General features: G+C 41.6%; 1 long non-coding RNA gene across 1 annotated transcript in view; it reads left to right on the forward strand.

The window, feature by feature from the left end:
• LOC308595176 overlaps positions 1 to 7258 on the forward strand; it is a 30763-nt gene extending 23505 nt beyond the window's left edge. The window contains exon 3 of the long non-coding RNA XR_014011858.1: positions 7126 to 7258. This is a non-coding gene — a long non-coding RNA (uncharacterized lncRNA). The remainder of the gene's footprint in view (positions 1 to 7125) is intronic.
• Positions 7259 to 7494: the final 236 nt, after the last annotated feature.

Consider the following 7494-nt stretch of genomic DNA (forward strand, 5'->3'; position numbering starts at 1 on the left):
TTCTTTCATTTAGTTGCTGGGCTGTCCCTTTCTTCCCTAAGCTGTTATTAGCTCAGCTACTTTTTTATCTTCTTTTTAGTTTGATGTTTTTAATTTTTTTAAATGTCTTGTTAGCTGCCTTGAAGGACCTTGGGCACAAAAGACGGGTGAAAAGTATTTTTAAAATAGATTTATCTCACCCAAAGATTTAACAAAAATAAAGAAATCCTTGCTAATGAGCAGTGGCAAATCCTCATATTATAAGAAAATTAAATAAAGTGACACATTAAATTAGTTGTGTTTAATTAACGCAGCATAAAATGTTGCCCCTTTAATCACCAGCAACAGCATCATGTTGACTGTACCTGTAAACGATGGCTCTCAATTCAGTCTAAATGTATCATTTTTTAAAATATCGCTTGTTTTAATGCAATCACATTCCATGGTCTCATCCCCTAGATGAAGATACTGACAATTGCAGTAAAGCCACTTCATTTAGAGAGAGGATTAATAACTTCAAAGTTGGAAGCAGAATGGAAGTGAAAGGTGAAACTCAATACAGTTGAAGGCTAATGGAAATGTTTCAATACTTTTAAGTACTAAGTTACTTAATACTTCATGTCTGGGTTTGTTTGGTTTTATTTATTTATTTTTAAAAATGTATCTTAAACCTTAATTTATGCAGTCCCAGAATGGTAGTCCCTTTAGTCTGGTAGCTGCAACAAACGGAAAGCTATGAGGTATCTTAGACTAATAGATTTCTTGCAGGTTTAAGCTTTTTAGGGTCAGAAGCCACTTTGTTAGATGTGAAAGCAGGCATAATAGTGATCAGGAAAAACACCAGTGTTTACAGAATAAGAAGCTACTGCTCTGATCCTAGCTGCTTTGGGATATTTTCCTCATGCATAGACTGAACACACGGATGTGAGGGGAAAATCAAAAGTAGAGTTGTGCACAAAAAGTCTCCCAAAATTCTCCATCCTAATTGTGGGCAGAAAAAATGCCTTAGGGGCAGGGCTGGAATTAGATGAAGAGAGGCCCTAGGCTACTCTACTTGTGAGGTCCCTCCCAATCCCCCACCCTCACAACTAGAAGAAAATGAAAGTGTGTTATAAACAAAATTGAGTGAAGCCAAGGATGATGACGGGTATTTAAAATTCTGCAATTCACAATTTCACCTCTAAAGGGCATAAGATATTATTGTTAAATACCATGGTGATTTTTAAAAAAAATCTGCAATTCACAATTTCTCCTTTAAAGAACATAAGATATTATTGTTAAATACCATGGTGATTAAAAAAAAATTAACACTGAAAAACTTTTGCAATAACTGAACTTTGTAAACCCTGGGCAGGCCAGGTCTTCCTGTTATATACTTGCTGGGATTGACAAGGCATCTGACCATCACCTGAATCTCATAGCTCTCCTGACGAGTCCTTTGGTCTGCAGCCATGGTGTGGAAATAAAGGATGAGATTGCCCTCCACATACCAGGCACTCTACTATTCAAATTAGGCCCCAGTGTTTTTGTCACACTCCCCTTCTCAATTAAGTAATCAACTTTAATCTAGATTTTAAATTCTCAAAACTTTCTTATTTGTTAATTTGAGCAAGTAAACTACTGCTCTCACTTCATTCAAACAGTGTTTCTACCTGCAACACACTTGAGCAAACCTGCTCCTTTTCCTTTCATAGATATTTTGTTACCATTTGCAACTGTAGCTGCCTCTGATTAGTTATCATTTAACTCTTGGGGGAAATAATTAGCATCACACGTCATGTGCATGGAAGTTGCCAAGCCAAGTAACCAACTAGAAGGATTACTGTTAATAGCACCAGTTTTTCTAGAACTTGATATTGCTGGATAGTTTTGATGAACTGTAAAAGCATTTTTAGTTTGCTTTCTGTTGCCACCCTGGAAATTTTCTTTATTAGTCCCACTTTGTTTTGTACGATTCCTTGCAAATGAAGGAAAACAACTTTTTTGCTTGCATATGTTGATAATATAATTTTGGTTACTGAGGACAAACAAGATTGTACAAAAACAAGATTGGGTACAGACCTGGCCAGGATATAGGCGTCTTGACTGTGACAAAGGTGACCTGTGTGCTTACTTGCTTGATTAACTTCAAGGTCCTTTTTCTCCCTTCTTATGGTCTTTGTACTGGACCTGGAAACTCCAATATACAGCATTCCATGTCAAGAAGGAGGGCAAGTGGGTACCCTATCAAATGACAGGGCAGGAGCTACACGGAGCAGGGCCTTTTCACTGGCGGTGCCCATTGTATACCTTGCTCTTCCCAGACCTGCTATATTTTGGTCTGTATTTTGGAACTTTATAATTTAGGAAGACTAACGCTGATGTATGAGCAGATTTTATTTGCTGCTATTCTGGGCTTCTGGTGCACCAGGGTTTACACCAATGTAATAGAGTTCACCAGGATGCCAGAAGGGATACAATTTATGAGCTTTCTCCATTATCTGCACAGCAGGGGGTGTTCAGTCAACAGTGCAAAGGCTGAGCTGAAGCATTCCCTGTTGGTTACCTGCTTTCAGCAATAGGGGTCACTGTTTGGTAGTCCCCGATTGGTTAGCTGTCAGATTCTAGAGCTCCCTATTGATGGCTCTTAAGTAATTCACAAAATACAGAGTCCATTCATAAAACACAGTGCTCATTCATAAAGCAGTAACATAAATCTCCATTGCTACATACCGGGTGTATATTTCAGTGGTTGAACGTACAGGTTTATGGCCATGCTGTAATGTTGTGCTTATGCGACTGTGAATAAAAGGTGGCTGGGCTCATTGTCTCAGGGTTTGGGGTGGGGGGGGGGGAGAGGTGACAAAACTGATTTCCAATAAGTGCCCTCCCTTTATTTCCATAACAAGTCCTTGAGTCTGTACTCTGAATAGTGACAACAGGGACCTAGAACATGCAGGGCCTGTCAGTCCAACCCCCTGCACAGTCTCATCAGGGCTGACCTTAAGGCAATTGGAGCAACTGGGCCAAATTGGGCCCTGCGTGCAGCTCCTAAGGGGGCCCCTGCACCAGGGCAATCTAGATGGATTTTATTTGTATCTATAAGATTTTGCAGACTTTGGCTGTGAACTGAGGCCCTACAAAAAATAATAATCAAGATGCGCCCCACTGCTTCAAATTGGGCCCCACTGGCTAGCCCTGAGTCTCACAGTTGCTGGGCATGAGTTGCCCTGCCCTTGCATGAAGTCTTGGGTTTGCAATTTTGGAAGAGGGGAGTCTGCCCGCTGGGGAGCGGGTGGGCTGGCAAGGCCCCCAGATTTAGAGGCCCTAGGCTTCAGCCTACTTAACCTATACATAAATCTGGCCCTGATTAGGGAAGAGAACCATTTCAGTAAATTTATCTAGGGAAAGAGAAATTCTCCACCAATTAATTCCAGGGGGATTGAGTTCACCATTAACGGTTGTAAACCAGCACAGTGTCTTTGTCCCCACCACCCACAAAAAAGCTGGTGAACATCCTGTGACAAAATGGCACTCTCTAACTCAGAAATTATCTCAGAAGAATTTTCTTTGAGAAATTTCAATCCATCTCTAGCATATGCTAGGTGTCTCTCACCTCTGTGTGTCCACCTAAAGGTCTGAAAGGAGCTTCATGTGTGTCCACCTCTATGTATCCCATAATAATAACTGGCAGCAGTTATCTCCAGATGCTAGTTATCTCCCGCCAAAGAGCTGTTTATAGCAATCAAGAACGCTCATCGGTGTATCATGGCGTTTCTTCTTTCCGCACCCCTCCCAGCAGTCATTTTTCCTTTGGTCACTGTTGTGAATGCATAACCACCTGTGTTGATTGGGACTACCTAGCTTAAGGTGGGCAATAGCTGACCACTGAGACACAATGATCTCTCCCACCGACAAAGGCAACCTGTAGTGCTCATACCTTATGTCAATCATAGAATCATAGAGTCATAGAATCATAGAATCATAGAGTTGGAAGAGACCACAAGGGCCATCGAGTCCAACCCCCTGCCAAGCAGGAAACACCATCAGAGCACTCCTGACATATGGTTGTCAAGCCTCTGCTTAAAGACCTCCAAAGTAGGAGACTCCACCACACTCCTTGGCAGCAAATTCCACTGTCGAACAGCTCTTACTGTCAGGAAGTTCTTCCTAATGTTTAGGTGGAATCTTCTTTCTTGTAGTTTGGATCCATTGCTCCGTGTCCGCTTCTCTGGAGCAGCAGAAAACAACCTTTCTCCCTCCTCTATGTGACATCCTTTTATATATTTGAATCAGGCTGAGTTTAATAATTCCTAACTGCAGCCTCCCACATTGTCTTTGCTGCATTAGCAGCATGGAAGCAAACTCTCTGGAGTGCAAGCCTGGGCAGTCCAGGCCCTCTCTACACACTGCCCAGGCTTGCACTCCAGAGAGTTTGCTTCCATGCTGCTAATGCAGCAAAGACAATGTGGGAGGCTGCAGTTAGGAGTTATTAAACTCAGCCTGGTTGACATAAGGTATGAGCATGGGTTGCCAGGGCTGCGGGGAGGGTGTGGATTGGAGGGAGGGAAATGGACAGAGTATGCATACACATTCAGTTGCCTAATGGCATCCGCATCACCCTGGAGATTACAGTTGCAGAGATAAGAAGAGTCATTCCATTGTCTGGAGAGGTCACTTTCTGGTTCACATGGGGAAGCCATTTTTAATGGAGCTAAGTGATGGAAGTATGCAGCAGTATTGAGGCAACACAGGGTGTTTAGATTTTGTGCCCCTAACAATTTTGCACTCAGGTCAACTGCCTCTGTTCCTCCCTGCCTCTCACGCTACACCACGGCTGCCCAGACGTTATGACCCCACTCTGGGCCTTGTTGATGTGGTCCTAAGGAAAGTAGAGCAATACATTTGGCACCAGCTTGGCTTCAGGAATTGCTGGAAAGAAGCATACAAGATGCTATCCAACCACCTTAGGGATTCTACATGGTATTTGCGTAAGGTTTACTTCTTAGCCCTTTTTCTCCTGAAGATGTCCTGCAAGGAAGCGAGTAATGGTTATCGTCTAATTTTTAGCAGAGGGAATCTTTCATCTAGAGCCCTCGGAAGGTTTGATCTGAAGTCTCTTGCCATACAAGGTCTTCAGCAAGGCTTAAGGTGTTACTTTAATTGGATGTGTGGGGAAAGGGTTGATAATAACTCTTGTATTTATATTCTTAGGTAAGCTGGTTCTTTGTTCATACTAATGCATTTTGCAGATTTTCCTTTGATGAATTAGAGCACTTACTTTCATTTTCCAGAATTGGATGTAGAAGTAATATCTAGATATTATATTATTTTGGAGCAGGACAGGGGCCTTATGATAAGGAGTCCAATGCGAGACACGGTAGTTCTCAAGAACATTATCAAGAGTATGGCAAGGAGCCATATTGTTAGTTTGTAGCACTCATCTTAGATGGCATGTAACTGCGTATAGGGAATACTGCAGACCTTGGAACTACAATAAACCCCATAGGCTTGCACTTTTTATGAACTTGAGATCCATCACTATGTCCTTTACTATCAGCTCAAGATGCCATTTCTCCTCAAGCACTACAGGAACACAGCTTTGCCACACTGCAGAAATGTCTCGGCCTTGGCAAATGTGTCTCTATTTATATTGTTCTCCCTCCAATGCTCAATATACAATTTTTTAAATTCAATCATTCCATTAAGTTCAGCTACATTCCATTCTTATAGGTGAGTCCTTTGAGGGATGTTATGGGTGAATGTGTACACACAGAAACTTCACAAAATTTTATTTTGCCAAGAAGAAGCAGATTTTATTGGTCCATGTCTACGCAACCCAGGAACACTTAAAAAAAAAAATAGACTGTCTAGCAAACCTACAGGTATATTTTACAAGAAAAAGATAGTAGAACCATAGAATCTTATAGTTGGAAGGGACCCCAAGGGTCATCCAGTCCAACCCCCTGCGATGCAGGAATCACAGCTAAAGCATCCATGACAGATGACTATTCAAAGTCTGCTTAAAAACCTCCAAGGAAGGAGAGTCCACTGCCTCTCGTGGGAGTCTGTTCCACTGCCGAAGAAGCTCTTACTTTTTAACCCAACCTTCTCCAAAGACCTCAAGGTGGGCTACATAACCACACAAACCCTCTATTTTATAACAATCCTTCGAGGTGCATTAAGGTTAAGGCCCTCCAGATGTTTGCGACTACAATTCCCATCACCCCTGACCACCGGTCCTGTTAGCTAGGGAAACATCTGGAGAGCCGGAGTATGCCTATGGGTTTGCCTGGATTAGAGGTAGCAAGTGACCCAGCGTCATCCACTGAGAGCTTCATTGCTGAATCGGGATTTGAATTGTGGACAGTAGTCCTACTCAGATTAGATCCAGTGAAGTTAATGGTCACAACTACCACATTCATTTCAGTGGGTCTTCTGTGAATACGACTTAGCTGAATACAGTTCTGAGTCTCCCTGGCTTTCACCCTTGGCCTCTGGGAGCCAGATGTCCATTGGATGCATATCTGGTGCATTATAACACATCATGAAGATGAGTGTGTTATAATAAGTACAGCACAAGCCAAAATCTAGAATTAAATTAACCTGAGATGGATAATGTATTAGATTTGCTTAACATGCAGCTGAACAAATAGGGATCTCACTGTGGCCTTTTAAAAAAGGAATTTGTTAGTATGACTCTGATAAGAACACAGTGTGGTATTTAGTGTTCCAAATATATTTTGATTGTGTGACTTTTTGTTAAATTTATGAGAGGCATTTATCACACAGAGAGCACTCAGCAATGTACAATCCAGAGATACTCAACCATCTCTCTTTAGCTTGAGTAAAGTTGCCTAGATAGAACACTTCTAGAATCACCTCTGGCCTTTTCCTTCCCCTTTTCTTCCTTCTTGCCTTGTTACACAAAAATAGGGGTATATAGAAAAGATCTTCCACAGCACGAGAGATCAAAAAACAAACAGTGCTGTAAAATCATTCAACAATTCTTGGCAAGAATCCCTAAAGGTAGGCGTAAAATACTAGCAGAGTACTATGAGGCAGAGGTCATCGTAAGGGAGTCACAGCCAATTTCAAACCCTGTCTGTTTCCAAAAAAAAAAACCCCCAACATTGATACACACTCAAACGTATTGTTATGTTACAGATCTGGAGGTTCAGTATTGTGGAATACCTGGGAAGAAAATGGTGAAAGTTGTGAGGTTGAGATGCTCTGAACAAAAGGTTGGCACTACCTGAAGATCCAACAGAGTTCCAAAGAACATAAAACATCTGTCAGAGATGAACAGCGGGAACAATATCTGAGCAGAGCCACGAGGGGGGAGGCAAATTCCTTTTTCAGGTGCTTTTTTTAGTTCTGTGAAAAACAAGGACCAAAAGCCGTATGAATCAAAGCTTCATAAGCAAACCCTGAAGAGATGGCATGCCTCAATATTAGCTAGGAAGTTAGGAATGAGAATTTTGTATTTCCCCACCTTATTTCAAAAGTATAGCTATTATTATTATTATTATTATT

Source organism: Podarcis bocagei (genome assembly GCF_964188305.1).
Source record: "Podarcis bocagei genome assembly, chromosome: 9".
NCBI lineage: Eukaryota > Metazoa > Chordata > Lepidosauria > Squamata > Lacertidae > Podarcis > Podarcis bocagei.